Genomic DNA, 12956 nt, shown 5'->3' on the forward strand with positions numbered 1-12956 from the left:
CTAAGTCAGAATTTGACAACTAGCTTCCTTGTTGGAATTCCTGTTTTCAAACATGGTTACTTAAACCAAACCTGTCACAGAAACCAACCAATAATGCTGGATAAATTTTTTTGAGTCCATAGAAACATTCAAGAACCAAAATGACATGAAGAATTACCAGGATAAATACTAGGAGAAGACGAGAAAGGTAAACAGAGAATTCAAAATCACTTTTGTTCTTAAGATATTTGATAACCCAGATGGAAATGGAGCTGTGTTTTGATGATGTGGAGGAGTAAGGGGAACAGAAATGTAAAACACGAGTGCCTGCCAAAGCCCGGGAGCCTAACGGAGATGCCCACCTCACTCGGCAGTGGATGTGTTTCCTGGGACCCTGAAGACAGTGCCCAAGGTTAAGGTGAGCCAATCAGCCACCACCCCCAGGAGACTGTGGGGGTGCACAGCTGTAGTGTGAGAAGAGTAGGGGGAACTCATGCCCCATTGTCTCTGCCCAAATTCACCAAGATGATCCAAGAGAACCCAAACCACGAATTTAATTTAAAATAATATCAGAAATATAAAAGTGCCAAAAATACCAAAAACTTTAGGGAGAAAACTAAATGGCATTTGAATGGCATTAAAGAATATCAAAGTAAATGGAGCCCTGTGCATATGTTCAGAGATTGGAAACTCGATAATGGAAAGATTCAGTTGTGATTTTGAGCCAAACTTCAACATGTTTATTTCTAGAACTTGATTGGCTTATTCTAAAATTGTTATGGGCATGCAGAAGTCAAGAATAAACAAAGACTCTTCTAGAAAAACAAGAAGAGAGAGAACTTGCTCTCCAGATAGCAAGATTTCTACAAAGCTAGAATAACTAAAACAATATGGTATTGGTATTCAGGTTGACAAAACCACTGAAGCAAAAGAGCCCAAAAATAGACTGTAAATAAATAAGATTTCATACAATTACTCTTCATAATGGCCCACACGCCACAAATGGCCTTTATGAATCTTACTAACATGGTAAGAAGTGAGATGGGAATGAGCTTCCATTCATATGAAGTTCAAAAACAGGAAAAATCCAACCATATTGTTTAAGGATTCTTTTTTGCTATAATTAATATTTTATTCTTCCTTTCAATGCTTTTTAAAGGCTGAGATATATTAGACAAAGAAATCTTTGATAATATAAGTGCTAATTCTCTGCAGACAACCATATAATCCTTTAAGAAATCACATAAACAAGATAAAGGTTTCTGCAGCCTACAAATGCCTCTTTTGGGAAAAAAGAAAAAGGGGTTTATCGACAACAATTTAATTATAGCTTTAAAAAATGGTTTTCCTACCAAACTTTAATGTGTAGTAAATGAACCCATCATCTGTTAGAGCAGTGAACCCAAGTCAGATCAAGCACAAGAAAAGTAGAACAGTTATGAAGAAAAGCAAGGGAATTATTACTTAAATATTCAGCATAATGGTGCATTGTGAGAGAGAGTAGTGGGGGCAGGTGGATGGTAGGGCCGTCCTTCTGAAATACTGATAACATCTGTTTTATTTCTTGTCCCGGGTGGTAGTTACACAGGCATTGACTTCATTGTTGCTCCTTAAACAGTACCTATATGTTTATGTACTTTTCAATGTGTGTGTTACATTATACAGGGTTTTGTTCTTTAAAGAGAAAAATAAAATGAAAACAATAAAAACAACCTTCACCCAGTGCAGGGGACTGAAGGGGCTTTCGTCTGGGACCGTAAGACAGCAATACGGAGCTGTGGGTCATAAGGATCGCTTTCTGACAGTTCTCAGAAGGATGGTGGACGTCCAAGACTCTCAATGTAACTGTGGCTTGATGGCAGAGTGAGCTGCTTTACAGAGGTGTGTGGGATGAGGTAAGGGCAGAGGGCACCCGAAATGCAGCAGGATAGCATGGAACCAAGTGGTGGAATCAGGTCAGACACTTGGCAAAGTTCCAATTAGGCACGGCTAGTGAAATGAACCGTGAATCGAGCTTCAGTCTACAATGGTCATATTGCATGGTTTTTCCCTTGTGGACCTCAGTTTTAAAGTCAATTCATGTGAGTTCCGAAATTAGAAACTCGTTTAGAATCTCTGCTTCCGACTTAGTTTTATTCAACACACATCCACGTAATGAGGATGCTGAGAGGTGGTCCCGAGGAAAAAAGCAAGGAGGGAAGTTCCGTGACAGCTGTGCGTGACCAATATGAGCCTAAGGCATTCTTTTTTTTTTTTTTAATTTTTTTTTTTTTAACGTTTATTTATTTTTGAGACAGAGAGAGAGAGCATGAACGGGGGAGGGTCAGAGAGAGAGGGAGACACAGAATCCGAAACAGGCTCCAGGCTCTGAGCGGTCAGCACAGAGCCTGACGCGGGGCTCGAACTCACGGACCGCGAGGTCATGACCTGAGCCGAAGTCGGCCGCTTAACCGACTGAGCCACCCAGGCGCCCCAGAGCCTAAGGCATTCTTATTTTTATTTCGTGGATTTGTTTCAGGGTTAAGTATAAAGAACAACAGTGCATGAGAAAGCGATTCCTTTATTAACGTGGAAAGCAAGTATAAGTAACAATACTGTGCGGTAGGAAGCGTCATTAAGAAATAGCCATGTCCTAGCATATCACGTAAACTTCAAAGGGAGAGGAAATGCCCCCACCTCTGCCCTTCCCCCCAAAGAAGACCCAGAGAAACAGGAAATACGTAGTTACCACAAAGCTACGTTGTTTGAGAATGGGGTATGGGGGAACAGAATTCACAGTTACTGTCAGTAGTACAAGTTGGAGGGAGGGGGAGAGTCCGTGGGAAATGGACTTCATTCAGCATTTCAGGAGCATTATTAGGAACCTCGCTCCCAGGGAGTCTCTCCTTCTGCTGCTCGTGGCCCCTGGAATCTCTTCCCACAGCCAAGCCAGTCTGGAAGCCCAGACACCCACGCATCACGAGAGAGAGAGATTCACGGTGGTTTTAAGCCACTGGGTTTCAGGGTTAGCGTGTCACACAGCAAGAGGTGACCCATAGAGCAGGCCAGTTTGGAAGTGAGGACAAAGAACAGGGCTCACAAGCAAAACTGCCAGGCAAGCACCGAGAACATGAACATGACAGATGCAAGCAAACTTCCATGCAGAGCCACTGGGCTCTCATTGCAGTGCTCCCCCTGTGTGCAAGAGGAGGGCATTTCAGTGACGCAGAGCTGTGAGGCCTGGAGTCAGATGGCCCAGCACATTGGGACACGTGTTTTTCTCACGCTCTGCTGCACGGTGGGAAACACCGATCTAACTGTAATGGGGGCGGGGGAGGGGGGGCGGTCAGCGGTGGCAGACCGCCAGGTCCTTGTCCTTGGTGATCGCCTGCCAGTATTTCCAACACCTGTCCCTCCGGGGAAGCCTGTGGACCCCCTAAACCAGGGTGGGCAACCCTCCCAGGCACCCCGGGACTTTTCAGTGTCGTGATGGCCCTTTGACTCCCCTCCCTGGCCGTCTGCAGGGGAGGGGGGGTACTGACATTCCCTGCCTGTACCTTGGAGCCACGTGGGGGGCAGGTGACGCAAAGGGACCAGATCCACTGGCCTGGACGATCAGAGCACCCGGGGCAGCGATCTCTCTGCTGAACCTCGTTGCTTCACAACGTGCAAGATTTTCTTAACATGCGATATAAAAGAAGGATTTAGAAGACATGCTGATGTGATCCTTTCCATGAGTATCCGTGATCTGCAAACACATGCAGTGTTTCAAAACCTTTCTGCAATTAGTAGTTCTCACTCTGTCCTCTGCCTCACCGCCCCCGTGTAAACTCGCTCCCTTTAGAACACGTGTGACCCCCACAGTGAGTCTCCAGATGGAGGGAGGGTTTGGCGGTGGCGCCTGGAGCTTTGACATTTGAAAAGGCCCCTCAAGAGCCGAGGGGTGTAGGAGAGGAATGCTCCCCCTCCCCTCTGTTTCCCTTGAGAATCACTCTTAGTCGGGTGAGGCCGGCACCCCCAAATCCTCCCAGCTTACAGCGCTGAGAGCTATTTGAGAGACCAGTGTAGGCTTCTCTCAGAAGCAGAAAGGCCTGTGTCCTCAGAGATCATGAGTCCATCTGGTGATCCCACATTTCCGTGCTAACCTCACCCAGGCCGTGCGAACGCCTGTGGATGATGAAGATGTCCCAGGCCTGGCAGAGTGACTGCGGCCCGCACCATCTACCAGCTCCAGAGGTCCCTGCGAACTTGAGCGAGCTTGCTTTGGGCCCCGGTATAAATGGCAGGTAATGATTATGACCCAGACTTTCATGGCATGTCTGTAAAACAAAGAGCTCCTATGTTATAAAATTGAGGAAGCTCCGTGGTTTCCCACAGCAATAAATTCAGCTTGCCTTTTTCCTCCTCAGAACCGGCGTTAGGACTTTGTAAAATAAAGTAAGCCACGCTATATATGGGGCTGCTAAGATGAAACAAAGGAAAAGTATTTTTAGCCCTATTTCTCTTTAACCACATTTACCACATTTCATTACTTTGCTGCCTACTATTGCTCTGTGGTCCCTAAGGAAATAACCAGATGAAATTGAGAATAAAAACAACATAAAGTAGGATATTCAATACGCCAGGTTGCATGTACCCAGTCGGGTCACACAATGATTAAATTTAGCTCTAGTTAACCTGATTTCAAGTGCAGTTCAATCCTGGGGGCTATGAGAAACAGAATGCTTCTTCCACATTATCAGAAAATAGTTATATTGAAACACATGAATCTGTGTGTCCCTTCCATATAAGAACATTGATGTGCATCAGACAGGTTCTCCTCTGAGAGACTGCTGAACGTTGTATTTGCAGCAGCAACTTGACAGAGATTTTATTTGGCCAAAGAAAGCATTAGCCCCGTGTCCCTCTCCACACACGCATACTACCTGCCACATCTCTGTGCTGTTGTGCTCTAGGAATGGGTATAGGGTTCCATCTGGGTGTTGGGAACCATGACATTGCTGATAGGCAGCTCCATTTAGACTTAGCATCCCCAGACTTTTCAACTTTGAATGTATTGTATCATTGTTTGAAAAGAGGCCCCAGAGTGTAAACCATCTGTATAGGTCAGAAGGAAGAATTTTCAGATATTTAAAGTTAATTATATAACAAGGCTGTGTAATTTCTTCCTGGAGAGAGGGAGAGTGGGATTTCCAAATCAAACTGGTTCACTTTTGCCTGGACTGGTTTTAATTAACTGGCAATTTTCTGGAAAGTATGGAGACAGACCAGATGTCCTCTCAAGGTCCCTTCAAATCAGCCTGCTCTTTGCTGAATGATAGAATGTAAGAACAGAAGGAGGTCCAGTCCATTCCCTTCACTCAACAGTGAGGGAACCAAGATACACAGAGTGAGTGTAGTTCACATTATTATTATAATTATAAGGAAAAAATAATGCTGTTGCTTTACAGTCCCATCTTGCTCTTTTTTTTTTTTTTTTAAAGAAAGAGCATGCATGCAGGACAGAGAGAGAATCCTAAGCAGGCTCCATGCTCATTGTGGAGTCCCACGTGGCATTCAGTCTCACAACCATGAGATCATGACCTGAGCTGAAATCAAGAGTTGGACGCCCAACCAACTGAGCCACTCAGGCGCCTCCCCATCTTAAAAAAACTTAAACTTAAAAAACTTAAACTTAAAAAAACTTTTTTTCATAAAGAAATACCCTGAACTCAAAAGCATTTATAAAGTATACACATGCAACTTAAAGATTAAAAATAAAGCAAAGACCTTATCCTACCGTCCAAGTTCAGAGACACAGCCTCACTTGTACTCCAGGAAGGGAAGTAACCACCCCCCTGAATACTTTGTTAATCTTTTATTTATAGTTTTTCTTTATAGTTTTACCACATATGTGGCTATATCCCCATACAATATATTTGTAGGTTGTGTGGGTTGATTCAACACCAAGTGCATCCTCTGTGACTTCTTTCTCACATTCATCATTATGGTTTGAGGTCCAACCAGGCTGATGCCCTGTTCTTGTCTATTCCTTTTCCTTTTGCTGTACTATCCCATTGCATGAATATACCACAATCTATCCATTCCACCATTGATGGACTTTGGATTCTTTCCAGTTGGCATTTTTCTTTGTTTTTTTTTGTTTGTTTGTTTGTTTGTTTGTTTTGTGTGTGTGTGTATGATTTGCCTATGTGCAAGTTTCTCAGGCTCTGGAGTTGACACATGAAAGGAGAGCCAACTTTAAATTGGAAAATGACATTTGAGTTGAGTCTCGGGTGGTGGGACGGAGGCGGTCATGTGAAGCTTGGGAGCAGAATGTCCTGAGGGGGAGAAACAACAAACACAAAGGCTCTAGGGTGAGAGATCGTGGAGTGGTAGAGGAAGGGCAAGACGGCCCAGGTGGCGGGAGTATGAGAGCCATGGGTGAGCGGTAGGAGATGAGATGTAAGACAGAGCAGAAGCCACATGGTTTAGACACCATGGCAAGGTAGATGTGTGGGAGGCTGGCAAACAGGCCACTCAGGGTGATGTGTGGAGAATGGGTCATACATGGACAAGACATCAGGTCATTCTGATGTCATCTAGGTCACCCAAGTGAGACCTGGCGAAGGCTTAGATAAGAAAAGGAGTGGAGATGGAGAGACAGACTGAACTCAGAAATATTTTGGACATAGACACATGAACTTCATAGTAGGTTGGATGTGAAGGTGAGAAACAGAGAAGTCAGCTTGAGTCCTACATGTTTTCCTTAAAAAAGCAGCAACTCATAGGATTTACTGAGATGCAGAAGGCCAGAGGAAGGACAGACATATTTTCAAGACATGGAGAAAATAAGTGTTTTTGTTTTAGCAGCATTAGGCTAGAGATGCCTAAAAGACGTCTGGGGGAAAGTATCAGGCAGGCAGTTCATCTGCAAATCTGGAGAAAGGTCTGGCCTAGGGAGGTATGTCTGCAGTCACCAGCATTATCGCTGGCAGTTAAAATCCTGGGAGAAAATAAGATTACCCACACAAGGTGTTGAAGGGAAGAGGTCCGAGTTCTGGCCCTAGGGTACCCCCAACATTCTTGCACAAACTGAAGGAGAAGAGCCACCAAAGAATGTGGAAGTAAGGGAACCAAAAAGGTTGGTATTGTGGGAGCCAGGAGATGGGACTGTTTCTCGAAGGAAGGTATGCTCACTGAATGGTGCCAAAAGGTGAAGTACAATTGAGGACAGAGAAATGCACAGACATGTGGTCACCTTCAAAAATCCCTTTTCCCTGAGGGGTGGGGCCACACCCTCCCAGAGCAGATGCAAGTAAAAACGAGATAAGGAAGTGGAGGCCAAATCTAGGACCAGATAAAGGGGAATCGGTCAGCAATGGGTACAGAGAGGGCAGCTGGGGAGGGTATGGGGTGAGAAGGGCTTTTCTTTGTGCAAGATGGAGGGTACTAAAGAGTGTCTGCACCTTGATGGCATGGGTTCTCCGGTGGGGACCTCTGAGGTAGCAGGAGTGTCCTTGAGAAAGTGAGAGGGGCTCCAAACACAAGAGGAGAAGCTGACCTGTGATTTGAGCAGAGGGGATCGTGAAGATTAATATTCAGGGTGCTCACGACCAAATAACTTATAACAGTAAATACTTAGAAACCAACATGTCCAGCAGTAGGAGAAGAGTTTCCTAGAAGTTATAGCAGATCTGCAAAATGGAAGATTACTCAAATCGCTCTTGGGGCTCCTGTGTGCACACAAGTGATCTACAGAAACATACATTCGAATTTTGAAAGGGAAAATACACATCGGTATTACATGTGTGAAAACTTCTGAAAGGAAAATGCATTGGAACATTACCAGTGGCTACTTTGCGTACTGTTTTGGGTGATCTTTCTCTTTCATATACCTTTTTAAAATGTCCCCAGTGTTTATAATGAACATGAATTACTGGTATTTTTAGGAAAAAGACAAATCATGTTAGTATTTTGATGTAGCAACTCACAGCATTTTCTCTTTTGGCCAGACAGCCATTTCCTTTTGCTTGAAATGTGCAAAAATATCACAGGACTGATACTGTTTAAATTTAGGTTAATTCTACGTTGGTTTTCCTTTTTTACTCTTATCTGTTGCATCTCCTCATGGTGTTAGGCATGTTTCACTCTGACATGTGCCAAGTTGTTGTCTATGCTCTTTCTAGAGCACTGGGCAATCGCCCAGATACTTCTAAATAGTCCTGCCAGGAAACATAACAGGAATATTGCCAGTGAAGTCACCCAGCACGTTAGTGATATGAAGATGGAGAAATAGGAGGGCCCCAGAGCCTTTTAGGAAACCCCAATAACTAATTTAATTGAGAAATTGCAGCTTCCAGCAGTTGAAACCACAAGAGCAGATCAGTTTTCTCAATGGAGAATATTTCAGTAACTGCTGGAGCCAGGCTAAGTATATGCTTCCCAGGAACCACGCAGATTCCCAAACAGAATTTAGAGCTGTCGTCAAGCTGGAAGCGCCAAGTGGATACCAGGAAACAACTGATGTTGACCACAAGCCGTAATCCAAAAATCCTGACCTCATCAACATGGAACCACAAATGTAGTGGTATATTTCCACTAAAATAGGAGTTCATTCATTTGCCACATATTTATTCAGCACCTACCATGTGCAGGAGCTACGCTAGGGGCCTGATACGCAATACCTCATGTAAAAGCCACAGTTGCTGTGTCCAGTGGAGAAGAGACACAAATTCGACACGCTGTGAGAATGCATCAAATGCTACCACAAAGGAAGCACAATGAACTTTCATGGAAGCAATAGCAGGGGCGTGGCTTCCAGAAAGAAGGGAAGTTTAAGCTAGGATATTTCTATGGGTGAGAATTAGTGGTGTGAACTGGAGGTGTGTGGGCAGAGGAACTGTGTTAGTGTGTGTGTGTGTGTGTGTGTGTGTGTGTGTGTGAAGACCCAGAGGAAGGCAGGAGAACCCCAAGGAGCCAGAAGGTTGGCAGGCCTGGAATTCAAGGCAGGAGGAGCAGTGAGAGCAGCTGGGCAGGAGGGACTGGAGATTTAGGTGGGAGGAACACAAGACTGGAGGCGGGGGATCATGTAGGGACTCAGTGGCATGATGCAGAGAAATACACTGGTTAAGAAACATCCAGGAAGTACAGCTGCCAGGACTTAGTGGTTAACTGATACAATGGAAGCTTAGATCACGGGCATCCAATCTTTCTCTTTTCTGATATAAGCATTCAGTGCTATTCCTGTCCCTCTAAGCACTGCTTTAGCTGCATCCCACAATTTTCACATGTTGTGTTTTTATCTTCATTCAGCTTAAAATACTTTCAAATTCTATTTAGAAGCTTGCTCCCTAATTTTCAAATATTTGTGGCTTTGGCAGGTCTCTTTCTGTCATTGTTTTCTAATTCAATGCTACTGTCGTCATTCATTTTAAATGTATTTACCAAGACTTGTTTTGTAGCCCAGTATATGGTCTGTGTACTGGGCCCCAAACCCAGTTGATTCCCTTCCCTTTTTTATCTGACTTTACCTTGCCTTCAATGACTTCTTCTTTGCCTTTTTCTTTTTCAATCCTTCAGTGCATAGGAGTGAAGAGAAGGTCAAGCCTGCATGCATTTCCTGCCGTCTGCGGATTTTTTTTCTCGACACTGCCTGTGAGGAATTATGCACCAACTCCACAAAAGTAAGCAATAAAATATTGGCACGTTGTAGTGCAAATCTATATTTGGGAAAGAAAATTACTCTAAAGAATCACAGTCTGCAGAAATAAGACGTTGGCCACAATAATTACAGCCTTTACATTATTATGCAGAGGAAGTTTAGCCTCCCTGGAGCCAGAGCCACATGGTTTCAAACATCTCCTTCCTGGAAGAGGGTCTCTCCCCACTGGGGTGGCTTCCCAGAAGAAAAAAACATTCAGCTTCAAAGACCAATTCAACCTCCCATCTCTTAAGACATTGCAGGAGCTTGAGGATTACAATTGCCATTCTCTCTTCTTTAAGGATAAGCACATATAACTCGGTATCTACCGGGTCTCACCCAGGGCATCACCCTTTATTGTTCAGTGAGGAAGAGAATCACGTATCGAGCTGGGAACATGAGCTGGGAGTTGTGGGTTCTGCCTTGTCTGCCGTGAGTAGCTAGAACATAAGCACAGCCTCTGAATCCACGATGGTTCTTCTTGATATCTAAAGCCATCTCCTAACCCCTCTACCTTTTGCCCTTCTCTAACCAGAATAGCATCTGGAAAGTGGGTTGTTCAACTTCTTTGTCACAGCACTGTAGTCCTGCTAAGTTTCGAGACTCTGGTCATTTCTCTCATTACAGAGATGGAATCCTCTTTAATGGGATCAAAGCCATCCTCAGGAAGCCCTGTACAAAGAAGCAACTGATAAAATAAGTGAGGAAATTCTGGAGTTGGTAGTTTGAATTCCTCAAATTCCTTAAAGTCACGAATTCTAGGGAATTTAGTAGTATGTAAAGGGAAGAAAGCAAGGAGGATTTTCTTCTGTCATTCAGAGCATTGCACTTTGAAAGAGGGCGTGGAATAGAACAGGGTCTAAACAGAGGGTTAAGAAGTTGTGTGGTAGCCTGAAGCAACTTTAATTGAGACCAGCTTGAGGGCACTTTTTATTCTCTGTGGAGGGTTATTTCTTCTTGGGGGACTTAAAAACCATGATGTCCACCCACACTCCTTAACTGGAAACTTCTAGCCACATCTGTCCCACATCTGAGAAGATCACGTGTGCCTCTGTGGGCATCTTGAGTGCTGTGCTAACCCTCACGTTTCATTTTAGTTCCCCCATCAGGCTCCGGTTTTGAATTCCACAAGCCCTGCCTTAACCACAGCCTAATGAGAGAAGATGTCATACATTCTCGAGTGGCAATGTGGGAACCCCCACATCCCATGAGGCTCCCAAGCCAGGGCAACAGGTCAGCTTCTCTGCAAGTGACTATCTGTCTCTGTCCTCAGGCCACCGGCCCTGCTTCTGTCACATCACCACCCAGGAGCCACCAGCTACCAACGGCTGCCAGGGCCCCAGCCATCATCACGGAGGACTTCGGCAGTAAGATTGTTCTCTAAATGTCACTGTCTACCCCCTCACCGTGCAAGTTCTTTAGTCTGTGCTGGTGCCTTAAAAGCTTCTGCTGGCTTTGTGTTGAGCAAGCCTCGTCTCTACTCCAGGTGGATCTGGTAGTTTGATCGGCGCAAGGTAAGACGCGGGAGCCTGGACCGTTTATTCTGGAAGAAATCCAGAAAAGACAATGTGTTTTTCGGAAAGAGTGGTGGAAATTACTGCAGAGGCAGTGGCATCCACAGGGCCCGCCCTGGCGGCCGCTTCCTCAGCCCTTGAGAGCAGAGTCGTCGCCCCAAATGTGGACAGTGTGGAGGCTGGGAGACCCCGAGCCAGCCAAGCTACGGGGGACTTCCTGACCATGGGCTCCGGGCGGTGACGGCGCTGCAAGACCTGTGCTTTCTGTAACCCAGAGTCACAAGAGCCCGGGGCCTCTTTCACAGGGTGTGTCCACACGGGGAAAAGGCTTGAACTCTCAGCACACCCAGTGAAGCCTAGTGAGTGGCCCAGCCAGCAGTGCCGGACGGGTGCAGGCGTTCCCCCTGGGGTGGTTGAGGCACCCGAGGGAAGCCTCCGGAAACGGACAGGATGCCGGAAGGTTACAGGTGTATCCGGTCGCTGACCCGAGTGGGGGTGGTGAGGTGACGCTGCAGGGCAGAGGGTGTAAAGGCGGGCTGGGGTCCAAATAGGGGGGCCCTGAAGGGGCTCCGGACTTTATGGGTACCTGGTAACTTTGTAAAGTCAAGGGCAAAGGGAAGAAGGAAGACGTGGGTCTCAACTTCCCCTCCACCCCAGTCATGTGGCCCCTACGGCTTCTATTTCACAGGCTGCTGCTTTCCCTGTAGACACCGAAAAGTAGACTTTCTCACTCTCCCGGCAAGAGACCGCAGTGCAGGAAAATAAAGATGTTTTCCACAGTGGGAGCTGCCAGCGGGGGACTGCTGTCCCCAGAACCCCGCATTCCATCCTCCAACAAATACTGACTGGGGGTCTACCGTGTTCCAGGGGCTTCCAACGCTAGTTCCTTAGGGAATCAAATCTCTGGTGCCAGGTGAATACGAACCTGACCTGCAATCCGGGACCTCGAGAAACCTGACAACAAAGACACCTGTGGCTTGGGGGAGCTCCCGGAGCCGCCACAAGAGTAGGTGAGTCTGGCATCCCTGCCTGTGGCTGGAGAACACAGGCGAGCCGTGGGCCCGTGGGGGCCGAGCTTGGGAGCCAAGCCCCGGCCCCAGGGGGTTGTTACTGGGACATTGTCGCTAGGCCGCGCCACCGGCTCCTTGCGAGCTTGCAGACCACAGACGCAGCACGGGCTGGAGCTGTTGGCGCATCAGACCCTGGATGCGAGTAACCCCGAACCCCGAGTCCAGCCCCACGTCGCGCGCCCACTGGTCAGTGCAGGCGGCCGTGCCGCAGGAAAATCAGAGCCGAGCGGAGCGCGCTCCCGACGGAGGCGCAAAGCACGCACAGGGCCACGGCCATGGCGCCCACGCAAGGACCGGCTGCTCGTGTGAGGTCACCGTACAAACCGAGGAGCGGCGCCTTCCTTATATGGGGGGGGGGACCAAACCCAGGGAACAAGGAGGAGGGAAGAAACGTCGCCCCAGGACTCATGCAGCTAACTGCAGGTGCAGCCGCGGCCCGGGCTTCAGGGGACTCGGTAAGAGGAGGTGCAAACGCCGCCACACATCGTCCGCTGAGGCTGGGGGTGGGGTGAGGCGGGTCCCGCTGGTCGGGGGGGGGGGGGGCGCGGGCGGGAGGGGGGAGGTGGTCCCCCCTTCCCCCCCCCCCCCCGCAGCCGTGCCACCTGGGAGCGCTGGTGATGGGACACACCAGCTTCTCCCTCCACTTCTGGAGCCATGTTCGAATTGTTGCTTTCTTCACAAATGCGCCTCAAATCTGCCGCCCACGGTGCGGTCAGCTCCGCTGGGCGCCGC

The 12956-nt window shown here is 47.1% G+C and overlaps 1 protein-coding gene and 1 long non-coding RNA gene across 3 annotated transcripts in view; both read left to right on the forward strand.

Annotated features, from left to right (window-relative positions):
- Window positions 1–2205, forward strand: part of CD3H18orf63 (chromosome D3 C18orf63 homolog) — a 39001-nt gene extending 36796 nt beyond the window's left edge. Inside the window, exons 14-15 of one of the 2 annotated variants that reach the window (XR_006210043.1) lie at window positions 224–397; window positions 1645–2205. The gene's annotated coding sequence lies outside the window, so the exon portion shown is untranslated. Of the gene's footprint in view, window positions 1–223; window positions 893–1644 lie in introns of those variants that run through there. The other variant, XM_042962600.1, reaches the window with a different exon arrangement.
- A 7317-nt stretch (window positions 2206–9522) lies between these two features.
- Window positions 9523–12370, forward strand: LOC122232682. Its single transcript, XR_006210071.1, has 4 exons — window positions 9523–9623; window positions 10914–11154; window positions 11843–12164; window positions 12283–12370. It is a non-coding gene; the product is annotated as an uncharacterized LOC122232682 (long non-coding RNA).
- The last annotated feature ends 586 nt before the right edge of the window (window positions 12371–12956 follow it).

This window comes from Panthera tigris, chromosome D3, assembly GCF_018350195.1.
Source record: "Panthera tigris isolate Pti1 chromosome D3, P.tigris_Pti1_mat1.1, whole genome shotgun sequence".
In the NCBI taxonomy this organism is placed as follows: domain Eukaryota; kingdom Metazoa; phylum Chordata; class Mammalia; order Carnivora; family Felidae; genus Panthera; species Panthera tigris.